The sequence below is a fragment of the Periplaneta americana genome, chromosome 12 (genome assembly GCF_040183065.1).
Source record: "Periplaneta americana isolate PAMFEO1 chromosome 12, P.americana_PAMFEO1_priV1, whole genome shotgun sequence".
Taxonomy (NCBI): Eukaryota; Metazoa; Arthropoda; class Insecta; order Blattodea; family Blattidae; genus Periplaneta; species Periplaneta americana.
Window position 1 is genome coordinate 129,354,144 of NC_091128.1, and position 14,154 is coordinate 129,368,297.

Below are 14,154 nucleotides of genomic sequence, written 5' to 3' on the forward strand. Positions count from 1 at the left end.
GGCATATTCGGATTCTACAACCAAAGATTGATATGAATTGATGTATCACACACCAGATGCAAATTGGCTGTCAACCAGTGTTATGACATAATACCAGTATTTATACGAAATATTTCTTTCAAATTTTAAACTCGTTCAATTTGAATATAATCTAAATATCTTCTGATTGAGGTTCTGGCTGATATGTACAGTAGTGTCAACCGGACCGACCTTGTAACTGATTTCAGAGCCTTGTTCACTCCAGAGCACGATAGACTGGTAACTAAGACTTTCGTGTTTCGAATCCTGCTTGGGAAGGAAATTTTTTTTTGTTCCTTATTCAAACTTATTCCCAATACTTTTCGATTGCAGCGATATTTTACTACTTAATTAACTTATTATTCCCAGAACATGAATTTTACCAGCAATTTTATTGATAGGATTTAAACACTGTATCATGCATTTTTTTGTATAAATCAGGCTGCAATAGGCACTGTTTTTTCCAGACTTTATCATTAATTCTAAGGAAATTTCATAATCTAGTAAAAATGTAATACAATTCAAAGTTTAGACCCTATATAACCAATTGAAATATATAAAACGAATAAAATCAGTTTTATTGCAAACTGAATTAATGCAAATGTATAGTCACGTTAAGCTACACGGTATCATCACCTGTCCTGGATTCATAACAAGGGAATCTGGCAACCCTGTTAACAACCGAATTCCTGTAATTTCATCAGAATCACCTGCAAGGTTAACGAAAGCAAAGAGATGACGCTGGAATAAGTTGCGACTTAAATTCAGCGAATATGGGTTGGCCACATAATCAAGTAGTCAAGCTGTTTGTTAATATCTGGTCATATAGTCATTGAGAATGTCTCAAAAGAGGCCCTATATCTCAGTGAAAGACTGAGATAAGACATTCATTCATATAGGCTAAATAATGACAAAGACCTACCAGTTAGTTATTTAGATATTACATTTTTAATAAATTCCATTCAGAAAAGCTAGATACAATTTAATTACGTTCCCAAATACAGTGTGTTCATGTTGATGAATAAAGAGCATGCCACAGTTTTCTTTAATATTCCAGTTCTTGTCAATTGAAAGCATTCAGACGAAATAAAATAGCGTGAAACTTCTGCTAATAAAGTTCTAATTAAAATAGCAACTCTTCTTCTCATTAGCGCCGGAGAGTCAACTCCAGCGGACTAATTACGAATATAGTACCTTAGTAAGCCATTCTACTCAGAACCAGACATGAATGTCTAATCAGGTTTCATTCTGGAGCTGGCTCCAACCCAAAGCCACCAAAAGAGCCTTCAACACTTTAACTAGCATTAGTTGTTATGGAGTCAGTCCCTCGTTCTGATACCTATACAAGAGTGAGATTCTATTAATAGTACAAATGGCTTTTAGAGAACACGGGGTTCATTGCCGCCCTTACATAAGCCCATCATCGCTCCCTATCCTGAGCAAGATTAATTCATCTCTAGCATCATATCCCACTTCCCTCAAATCCTTTTTTTTTTATATTATCCTCCCATCTACGTCTCGACCTCCCCAAAGGTCCTTCCCCTCCGGTCTTCCAACTAACACTCTATATGTATTTCTGGATTCGCCCATACATGCTACATGCCCTACCCATCTCAAACATCTGGATTTAATGTTCCTAATTAAGTCAGGTGAAGAATACAATGCGTGCAGTTCTGCGTTGTGTAATTTTCTCCATTCTCCTGTAACTTCATCCCTCTTAGCCCCAAATATTTTACTATGCACCTTATTCTCAAACATCATTAATCTCTGTTCATCTCTCAAAGCGAGAGTCCAAGTTTCACAACCATACAGAACAACCGGTAATATAACTGTTTCATAAATTCTAACTTTCAGGTTTTTGAGATCAAACTGGATGACAAAACTTCTCAACCGAATAATAACAGGCATTTCCCATATTTATTCTGCATTTAATTTTCTCCCGAGTGTCATTTATATTTGTTACTGTTGCCCTAAGATATTTGAATTTTTCCACCCTTTCAAATCATAAATTTCAAATTTTTATATTTTCATTTCGTACTATGTTCTGGTCACGAGACATAAACATACTTTGTCTTTTCGAGATTTACTTCCAAACCTATCTCTCTATTATTTGTGGTAATTGTAATTCTATGTTTAACGTTGCGTTTAAGGGTTACATACATCTCCGTGAGTTAAAGAAATTATTTTTCACTTGTATTATTAATTTAAAATCAACCACGACTTGTTAATATGAATGTTACCTTCAAGGTAAAAGGAAAAAAAAACTACTAATGAACATTGGAAGTCTTGAGAGTAATTTTCAAAGAGCAGAATTGTACAGATTGCAAAATGACAATTTTGAAAATTCACAATAAAATTACAAAAACTTTATGTACTATGCAAATATATTTTGTTTTAGACAAAGAGAAAATTTCAAACATTAACCACATAAAATTCATCAAAGTAAGGCTTAAAAAAATCGATTGCTAAGAAGTGATACCTCATATCTGTAAATTTGCTAGTGAATAAAAAATGCTTTAAAAATTAATTTTTCTCAAAATGACAAACTTTTTATATGGTATGTTTCTGCTCTGCAAGATCTACTTGTCCACACCTGTGGAGTAACGGTTAGCACGTCTATCAGCGAAACCAGGTGGCCCGGGTTCGATTCCCGGTTGGGCAAGTTACGTGGTTTTTCCGGGGTTTTCCCTCAATCTAATATGAGCAAATGCTGGGTAACTTTCGGTGCTGGACCCCGGACTCATTTCACCGGCATTATCATCTTCATTTCATTCAGACGCTAAATAACCTGATCTGTTGATAAAGCGTCTTAAAATAACCTACTAAAAAAATCTACTTGGGGACAAAAAAAATAGTTAACTGTCCAATTTTGTGAATTTAATAATAACGTAGTTAATCTAAATAATAATGAAGTTGAACTAAATGACCATTTTTGTAGATACGAGGTATTACTTCTTAGCCATTGATATGGAGGAGTAACATTTACAGAACATATAGATTTTTAAGGGTCAAAGGTATGTGAACCTCTTAAAAATGATGACATTTGAATGGAAAAAATCTATTCGTGGAAAAAATTTGTTTTCAATTTGATTCTCGAAATGTGAATTGTATTTGTACAGATGTCCTAGGCGGTTACGCTGAGTTAGGTTTGCGAAATGCATCAAGTACCCATCTGTGTTATCAATTTGCATGAAAATAGAATTAATCACATGTATCAAAATGAAAATACAAAACTGAATTAAATTTCGTTTACTGTTAACCGTTTAGACGGAATGGAAGGTTGTAGATATATTTGAACACCCATTTTCTATCTCGTTCTAGGGTTAAAGTGTAGGCTATTCAAAGTTTACGAAATTAAAATAAGACGATAAAAACGGTAGTGAAATGAATGGCAGAGAAGATAGAATTGCTCGGAGAAAACTTTCTTCATACCATTCATGTTGTCAACCACAAACCCCATGAAGACTGCAGCAGTCAGTCTTCTTGGTGAGAAGCCATGAGCTGACAAGCCACGGTTGAACAGCTAACAGCTGTGACTTGGTGGCTAACGAATGAGATTAGTTTGGACGAAATGTTTTTTTTGGGATTTTACGTGAACTTACCCACTTTAGCATAACTTATTCGTAATAAATATCAGTATTAGGTTTAGACTAGCAATCTTACAAACATCTTCAGAGGAAGTTAAATTCTTTTGTGCGAAGTAAACTGGTTATATAATAAGTGTGATCGTTACAATTAATTTCAGGTCACTGCAACAGTGCAGTGTTGTCAGAATTAACATTCATATTCTCGCAATAATAGAGAAAGATGCTGTATCTTTTGAATATGGGGAAATAACTGTTACTTCTTTCTTGCTAGTGTGATGACCGTCTATGATTAAATAAAATAAATGCATTCCATTTCGTTCCACTCCGTATATTTGATTCTTTGGCCTTTCAAATTAAATTTCTGCTCTGCGTATTGTCGGAGAGTAAAGGCTGGTTCACAATAGACCGGGAACGGAAACGACAACGAAAACAAGAACGGAAATAATATTAAAATAAATGTATTTAAATGTGAGCATTCACAATAGTTAATTGTGAATGCTCACATTTAAATACATTTATTTTAACAATGTTTCCGTTCTCGTTCTCGCTTCCGTTCCCCATTTATTGTGAACCAGCCTTAAGGAGTATGAAAGTTAAGATTCATGTAACTGAATGGTGTAATAATGATCCTATATACTTTTACGTGGTTTATCAATAAAGTCAGCCACCGGCGTGGCTCAGTCGGTTAAGGCACTTGCCTGCCGGTCTGAAGTTGCGTTCGGGCGAGGGTTCGATCCCCGCTTGGTCTGATTATCTGGTTGGGGTTTTTCCGAGGTTTTCCCCAACCGTAATGTGAATGCAAGATAATCTATGGCCAATCCTCGGCCTCATCTCGCCAAATATCATCTCGCTACCACCAATCTCATCGACGCTAAATAACCTAGTAGTTGATACAGCGTCGTTAAATAACTAACTAAAATAAAATCAATAAAGTCACGGTGAAATCTTCACATTTTGTGATAGAAACGTAGCCTATATTTGACACTGGATCTTGACAGTTACATTTCTGAATGCTGACACCCCATTAGAAAGATTTTGTATCGTTTCAGTTCGTGCTATCATGTCAATATTATGTAAGACACTTGCCCGGAGTGTTGTTGAAGAAATATATAGACTCCACTTTTAGACCTGTGATTTTTAAGCTCGAATAGGATAGGTTGCAACAATTTTATGTAAAAATTCCTAAATGTATGCAACATGAGAAACTCGCGAGCGATGATATTGCCTAAAACTAGATGCATTAAAGAACGTATGTTTCAGCCTACGCTAAACAATTCTAAAAATCCGCAGTGTAATCATTTTGCATTATTGTCATTTCTAACCTGCAGTGACACAAAAGAGAATTAACAATGGCTGATTAATCACTTGGCCAAAATAGGGCATGGTCTACCGCGGGCTCTGATGGGGTGGGGGGGGGGGCGAAATGGCGGAAACTTTTTCCTGTTAATGTTTTCAATATTGTAACGGAAATCATGCTCTATCTTTCGATCTCCTGTGAGGCAAACATTACGTTACAAGTTATGAATGAAGAAACGACTTTAACTATTCGTTGTTTTGAAGATCCCCTCCACTCGAACAATCCACATAATATAAAACAAAATGAGAAATAAACTTACTTAAATAAAATTATATGATATAAAACCCATTAGGTTTACCCAAATTTTTTTCAAAGGAATTCCCAATTTAGTACCTCTCGTCCGTGTTCACAATTTCAGTACATTTTATTGAAAGTTTAAGTACTCAAGTAACAGAGCAAACTAAATAATATAACATCACAAGCCTAACTAATTTTTTTCATTCTTATAATTTAAATCAGTTATTGTTGATGACTTGTTATACATTTACTGGTTTTGTATGAAAGCAAGTAACACATTCCTCTTTCACTCAGTAAGTTATGATGAAGCACATTCATAATAATTTTAATAAAGGGTGAAAAAACCTAATACTGATATTGCACGGGTGGGATAGCCGCTATTTTTATAGCCTGGGGCAGCGTTTCTCAAACTTTTCTGAAGTGGGGACCATTTTTTTAAGTCAGAACAGTTCCGCGGACCACCAGTTCTTCTTCCCTTCGAAAGCAATTTTATCATTTATGTAGCATATTTTAATATCAATATACTTACATTTTAATGTAGAAATAATTAATTAAAATTAATTTAATTCAGTATAATTAACGAATTAAGTTAATGTTAATAGAAGAAAATTTATTATATCGTCATCTGCAAAAGGAGAAATAAAAAAATTAATGCAGAAACATGCCCGATTTTCAAGTAAAGATGTAATTTTGTATGTTCTATTATTGGTGTACGACGTACAGTACGTGACTATTTCAATGTGCAAACTATTAAGAAAGTTATAAATACATGAAAATGTTCGGTACTTTGGTCCTGTTATGAATTCGGGTGGTCCCTAGCTGGGCTACAGGCAAGGCGCCAGATGTGCAGGGAAAAGATAGCGAGAAACACCACGTTCATAGTGCTTTAAATTCCTCCTTTTTTGCTGAGAGTAGAGTGGGAAATCGATAGACGGGTAGGGTAAATAAATTTCATAAAATGCCATTACTGGGTGAAAAAAGTGAAAGACGATTGTCATGTGTCATTTACAAACTCTGAGATTTTCAGCTATAGTGTGATAGGCAATTCGTTTGAATTATATTTTTTCTTCAGTCTTTTTTGAAGGACCACAAGGACAGACCTCGAGGACCACAGGTGGTCCGCGAACCATAGTTTGAGAAACGCTGGCCTAGGGCCTCAACATCTTAAGATTCCCAACTAATGATTTGAAAAAGGAAGTTATTTTCATCTTTCAGGAAGTATGGATGCATCAGTATTATTTCTAATCATGCACTATTTCTATAATAATGAAATAGCATTTTCAAGACAAACAAATGCATTTTCAGTTATTAAAATGTAAAATGGCTATAATTTAATTTGTGTTATGTTTTCGTGGCATCTCATTTTCTTTAGGGGCAAATCACGAATTAATTTCGCTACTTTTCAGATCGCAGTCAGGATTATGAAATATTAATTAATCAATTTTACAAGGAAATCAAAGTACGCGTAAAATAATATATATCAAGCATTGATATTAAGAGACCGTTAATTAGAAAATATTCAACATCAAACAAAGCTGGTGTATAGGCATAAGTAAACGGTTTTCAGTTGTACAGTTCTGGAGTAAATATTTGTTTAAGATTTGTTTGAAGACAATATCACTAAAATGTAAGACACGCAATAAGTGATGTTTATTAATTATTACAGTTCCTGTATAATACTCGTACTTCAGTCATAAAAAAGGGATATGCAATAGATACTAGGATTGGTGGCAACTCTCATCCATATTTGGGAAAGCTTTCATCTTTTATGTGCCTTTGACCCTCGCTTGATATGGCTCAGTTCTCTTGTAGTGCTTATTGCTCAATTGTTTTCAAAACCGTATGCCTATAAATTTATGGTAACCATATAGAGAGGGATTTTATATTAGAACGATTAAGTGTACGTATTATGCAACAGGGTAGACGTAAAAATATCCATGTTAGACATATGCATTAAAGAAATAAAAAATCGAGAGTTTTCTCCTTTCCCCCTCCCTGAATTTCGTATAAGTTATTGGAAAGAGATGAAACTTCGATCTCTCGAATGTGACAGCGAACCATACTGAGACTTCCGGTTTCTCTTCTAGGTAACGTAATTTGAATATCTTATGAGACAGAGTTCGATTAATTTTCCGTATAATTTAGCAATATTTTTTCCCTCTGATCTGGAGCTGCCGTAATATATGATACCCAGGGAGTCTCAGTTGCGATTCACAAAGTGAAAAGTACATCTTTTTTCCTTTTTGCAATGGAGTTGTGTCGCCCACGAGACAAGTAACCAATGAGAACCCTTGGATTTGACACCAACGCCTGGATTAGGTAGTGTACTCAATAGATCATACATTAATGTTACTGTTATTTGTTGTGATATCTAGGTATGCCATTGTTCAGTGCTGATAACACATTCAGTGGATCATAACAGTGATAAATTCAAATTGTGGTAACGCTGGAGAGAAATTTATTTCTCTCCGATAAAATTGCTTCCTCTCTTCCACGTGAAAAATGTTCACCAAGTACTGCTCTTTGAGGGTAGAAGTAGTAGGTTATGTTCTCCAAGAAGATATTAAGGTTTGTATCTCCCAAGTTTGGATAAATGTCTCAATTCTATTCCGCTTGTGTATAGCTCTAGAACCCAGTATTGTATATGGAATTTGAATATCTTCGTAAAATAACATATCCTATTCATATTTATGAAATATATACGCTAATACTATAAGAGAAGTAATTTCACGGAAATTTTAGGCCATAGAATAATCGTAAAAATTTAGTTTTTAATTTAGGAACATTTTCCTTTAAATGTAAATTATAAAAATATCTTATGATGAGTTGCCAGACCTAACGTGTTGCTTTTTTTTTTTTTTTTTTTTTTTACCTTGGGGATTTAGTGAAGTGAATTTTTTTTTAATGGCAGGCAGAGTAACTATCTCATGCCTCCATGTTTTAGTTTGCTACCAGTGCACTTCATTAGAACCAGGTACCCAGCTTCGAAGCCGTTAGCCCTGTGAACTCACAATATATTAACGTGTTGCAAATGTGTTCCACTGTATTTATTTTCATTTATTTTTTTTTGTTTCTTATTTTTATTATCTATCACTTAAGCCAATACGTATCCCACTGTGTTGTTGTTTTTTATTATTAATCTATTTTTGTGTACATTTTATTCAATTGTCGGTTTCTGGTTTAATTATGTAAATCCTACTTAATTGTAATCGAATACTAATATGTATACTAATGTGTTTATTTTTATTTTTACTGTGTACATTTTTCTTTTTTTATTGAATTATCGTCTTCTGTGTTTATGTGATTCGTATTTGATTCTAACAAATTAATATGTATTTCACTATGTTTATTTTTATTTTATGAGGTAAATTTTATGTAACTACCTCTTTTGATCTCATTATGTATCAGTATGTAATTACTTAATTCTGATCCAGTTTTATGTTCAACTGTGTAAGCAAGTTTTAATCCTGGTTGAGTGTAAGAGAAGGCCTTACTGCCTTAACTCTGCCAGGTTAAGTAAAGCCATTATTATTATTATTATTATTATTATTATTATTATTATTATTATTATTATTATTTTGTACGGAGTTCAAAGTATGACAAAAACACTATTCTGTGGAATGTAAGAACTGTAGTGACTTCATTCGAATAAATTATTAAACATAATATCAACAGATTCAACTTAATATAATCATGAAACGTGTAACTTCCAGGAATTTCTGCTAAATCTTACGAAATAATTGTTTTATCTTAATTGGGCTAATTTTAGTGATGTGTTTAATGAAAAAATCCCGATTTCAATACCTTTATATGTAAATAGCTATAATAATAATAATAATAATAATAATAATAATAACATGGGAATAATATTTTGAAAAAGAGATACACATTTTTAGCAAACTGAATGCTTACTCTAATCTTGATATCATGAATTAAACATATATTTTCATAATAAATGCATGCTTTATATTGAATTACATTCTTCGAAGATAGAAAAAAATCGCTGTTTTTTTTTTAATTTGTGCAATCATTGTATTTTAGGTCATAGAATGATCGTAAAAATTAAGTTTTTAATTTAGGAACATTTTGTACGGAGTTCGAAGTATGACAAAAACACTATTCTGCGGAACATAAGTACTGTAGTGGCTTCATTCGAATAAACTATTAAACATAATATCAACAGATTCAACTTAATATAATCATGAAACGTGTAATTTCCAGGAATTTCTGCTAAATCTTACGAAATAATTATTTTATCTTAATTGGGCTAATTTTAGTGATGTGTTTAATGAAAAATATCCGGATTTCAATACCTTTATATGTAAATAGCTATAATAATAATAATAATAATAATAATAATAATAATAATAATAATAATAATGTAAGAATAATATTTTGAAAAAGATATACACATTTTTAGCAACCTGAATGCTTACTGTAATCTTGATATGAATTAAACATATTTTTTCATAATAAATGCATGCTTTATATTGAATTACATTCTTCGAAGATAGAAAAAAAAACCGCTGGTTTTGTTAAATCGTCCAATCCTATGTATTTTCTTTACCAGTCTGACTTTACAATATAAAATGTTCGAATATTTGGAAATGCTTTCACATTTATTTGTGTAAATAAAAATGCACACGGCATGAATTTAAGGTCCTGTTGCAATACAGGTATGATTTATATAGACCTTGAACTCTTGAATAAATCATACGAGCCACCATAAATACCTTTTCAGGTATAATGAATGTGAGATCTTAATCGGATGATGGATTTGTTAGAAGTATTATTGCGATGAAGTAGGTAGATAGATACATAAACAAATAAATTACATCTTTTAGACGAATTTTGAATATTTTATTCAGACTTTCAACAATTTAAATGCCATGCAGATGCCATAAAATCATTAACATGAGTGTTACATTGTTGTTGTTGAATGATAAAATATGTATGGTATTGGATCAAATACCTACAGTATATAAATAAATGAATTTGTATTTTCTCAATAAGAACACTATTTTTTGTGGAAACTTAACTAAACCTATTTCAAAACGTCTAAAAAGACGTACGTTGTGAACTGAGACATCTAATACCAAGGTTAATGTTATATATTTTGTTACCTTGATGGATCCTTTAATGAATTTCTTTTTATACAAATTATGATTGTAGGATATAAATGTGAGTCGTAGATAGTATGTTGAGATATTGCTTCTGAAGATCCCGTGTCATATAATATGATTTCCCACGTTTTAAACTTATCTAATATAAAAAACGAAATAGAAAGTTCACTAAAAATGGTTTAATAATAAATAACACATTACATTACAAAGCGTAGATTTATTTCAATGACTGTACAAAAGTTAAATGTCAGTCAAGAATGATTATACAACGAGAGAAAGGAAGCTGGTGATGTACTCTAAATGGAAGGAAATAGTCTGAGATATTGCGCGGAGTGTATCGTTAGTAATATTTACTACAACCCTCGTTGTGTCAGTGAATCTGGAAGTGTCAGCGAGAGTGTGAAAGAGTTGACTGTACCAAACCTGCACCAACTTGCATCCAACACCAGCATCTACAGTTCTTATTCACGAAAAGGGAGCAAGACTGCATTCCAGTTGTCTTCTTAAAGAGATAATAAATGCATAACCAGACACCAATACCATCTTATTTTATAAATAAAAGTGTAAGTACTGTACTTAGATATACAAGAAATTAAAGGGAACTCAGCTCGGAAAGCAAGGGATAAAAAAAATTAATAATAATCCTCACCATACAGCACGGTGTGGAAGCCGCTAGGAGCAACAATGCCGGGCTTTCCTATTTCTCCAGGCAAGACAACACTTGCACTTGTCAGCAACAACTTGTATGTTTGTTACAATGACACAAAAACATCTCGTGTCTATTCACTAACAATGAAACGAAACACATACATGGTTCACTTTTAAGAGGGGCGTCTCCTTAGAACAGAAAAATAATAAAACACCTTGCACGACACTAAGAAACATCACCTGGTGACAATGACACCAACACATACAGCACTAAGAGTTATCCACACGTGTTGCTGATACGACCACAAGCAGTTCAGCGCACCAACTCCAAAGGCAGCCCACCCACACCAACAGACAAGACAACAAAGAAGAGTTGTGTGTATGCGCGCGCAGGTTTCGGCACAAGAAAAGAAAAGAGACGGGCTGGAGAGTTTCTCTCTGTCCTGGAGGGGAGTAGGAGGAACGGGGTTCCTCCAGTTGGTGGCAATGGTTGGCAGGCGGCACAAATAATACTGCAACGCAAGACCACAACACCAGCAGTACCTCTCGGCTTGTTTTCCAGTCGGCCCGGCCCGAATATTACCGGACACGACCGATACGAGACAGAAAGAGACGGGAAATCTCTTTAGAGAGTGAAAGAGAGGGATTAACAACCCCGAGGGAGGAACAACTGGAAGACTAGCTGAAAAGCTGCATGGCTTGTTTATCTTCTTTGTGGTGCATGCTGCTGGCTCTCATGCACTGGGCTCTTACCTGGCAACTAACCTGACAATAAGCAAGTTACATTTTTTTTAGTGTCGATGAAAAAAGAAAGGAGGAAAAGTATTGGGGGGTTTGAACCCCACCTAACTTTTTCTTTCTCCCGCAGTTGAACTCTGATATATATGGACCCACAGGGACGTGCAAGGTCCTCTCTGAAACTCACCTACCTTCATTGGAATTGTGAGTGAACTAACAGGCAGAATTGTTTCACGTAATACCAATTGACAAGTACGAGCTCAACTCTTTAAACTGTGGTCCAGACTCGCCAGCAATTCCGACACATGCAGGCGTTATATTCTACAGCTTATTGTTCAGTGCATTCTAACTTTTACGATTAGAAGGGTTTTGTGCATTACGTAATCTATTCTGTCATCTCTAGTTCAAATGCCTAGCATTTTCGGGTACTGATGTAACGGATACAGATTAGATTCCTTTTAAGGATGTAGGGATTTACTGTATTTTGCTTCCTTACAGACTGTTTCTCTCTTATTTTGTGTACGCGTGTTTTTCTTTCTGTTTTGTCTTATACGGTGATCTTGCACCGTGCTTACTTTATAACTGTTCGCTTAAAATCCTTTCTACAGCGAAAAAGAAGCGACCTCAAGGTTTCAAATCCTTGCAAAACAATTATGATAATAACGGTAATAATTATATTTTATAATAATAATAATAATAATAATAATAATAATAATAATAATGATAATAATAATAATAATAGAATTCGTATGAAATTAATGGTGTGAAGTTACTTAGGGTAGAATCATTTAAGGATTTGGGTATTTATTTTACACACAACTTATGTTTTAAAATGCACTTAAATCACGCGGTAATTGATGCATATAGAAAATTAGGATTTATAATCAGAAATACAAAAGAATTAAAAAATATAAATACTATTGATACTCTCTATAAAACTATGGTTAGAAGTAAACTAGAGTATGCGTCTGTAATATGGTCACCTCAGTTCCAGTCCCATGAGATGCAAATAGAAAGGATACAGAAAAGATTTTTACGTTATTTATATTTTAAAAAAACATCTCGTATTGTCTTATGACAAGCAAATTTCATATAATCAGTTACTTTTTGAATTTAATTATAAAACTTTAAAATCTCGACGATTAATAAATAGCCAAATTTTACTCTATAAGACTGTTAATGGTATATTGAATAACTGTGATTTTCTTAAATTCCTTCAGTTCAATGTAAAAAGAACAGAATTACGTCATAGGCAACCTTTTATTATTCCTATTCCTAGAACTGTTTTCTTCAAGAACTCTCCATTGTTTGTTATGTGTAATACTTACAACTCTCTGTCTTTAAACGTGATTCTCAATTGGATTTCAGTTTAACAATTTAAAAATTTCATACAATATTAAAAAGCATTGTATTTCCTTAGATATTTAAATTATGAAGAAGTGTATTATAATGTTTTTACTCAAGTTTCTAAATAATTTTGCATCATAATATTGACATTGGCACTGTATTAACTGTAATATTATAATATTCTAGCATCTATTACCATTATGTATTTTCTTTCTTTTGTTTGTGTTGTTTGTTTTGTTTTCTCTCTTATTATGTATTTTGTGTATACATCTGTGTAAGCCACCTGTAATTGGAAGCCTGCTTCTGTTGGTGGCGGATTTAAAATAAAATAAAAAAAAATAAAATAAAAAAAGGTAAAGGTATCCCCGTAACATGCCATGAAGGCATTTGGGGGGCATGGAGGTACAGCCCCATGCTTTCCATGACCGCGGCACTAGAATGAGGTGGTATGGTCGGCACCACTCTCTGACCGCCTTTTACCCCCGGGAAAGATCCGGTACTCAATTTTATAGGAGGCTGAGGCTGAGTGAACCTCGGGGCCGTTCTGAAAGATTGGCAACGAGAAAAATAATAATAATAATAATAATAATAGTAATAATAATAATGGTAATAATAATAATAATACTTATTTACAAATGGCTTTTAAGAAACCCGTAGGTTCATTGCCGCCCTCACATAAGCCCACCATTGGTCCCTATCCTGAGCAAGATTAATCCAGTCTCTACCATCATATCCCACCTCCCTCGAATCCATTTTAATATTATCCTCCCATCTACGTTTCGGCCTCCCCAAAGATCTTTTTCCCTCCGGCCTCCCAACTAACACTCTATATGCATTTCTGGATTCGCCCATACGTGCTACATGCCCTGCCCATATCAAACGTCTGGATTTAATGTTCCTAATTATGTCAGGTGAAGAATACAATGCGTGCAGTTCTGCGTTGTGTAACTTTCTCCATTCTCCTGTAACTTCATCCTTCTTAGCCCCAAATATTTTTCTAAGCACCTTATTCTCAAACACCCTTAATCTCTGTTCCAAGTTTCACAGCCATACAGAACAACCGGTAATATAACTGTTTTATAAATTCTAAGATTTTTTG

The 14,154-nt window shown here is 33.8% G+C and overlaps 1 protein-coding gene across 1 annotated transcript in view; it reads right to left on the reverse strand.

The window, feature by feature from the left end:
• The window catches only part of LOC138710882 (dual specificity tyrosine-phosphorylation-regulated kinase 4-like), a 552,841-nt gene extending 541,346 nt beyond the window's left edge, over positions 1-11,495 (reverse strand). Inside the window, exon 1 of the mRNA XM_069842065.1 lies at positions 10,972-11,495. The gene's annotated coding sequence lies outside the window, so the exon portion shown is untranslated. The remainder of the gene's footprint in view (positions 1-10,971) is intronic.
• Between the last annotated feature and the right edge of the window lie 2,659 nt (positions 11,496-14,154).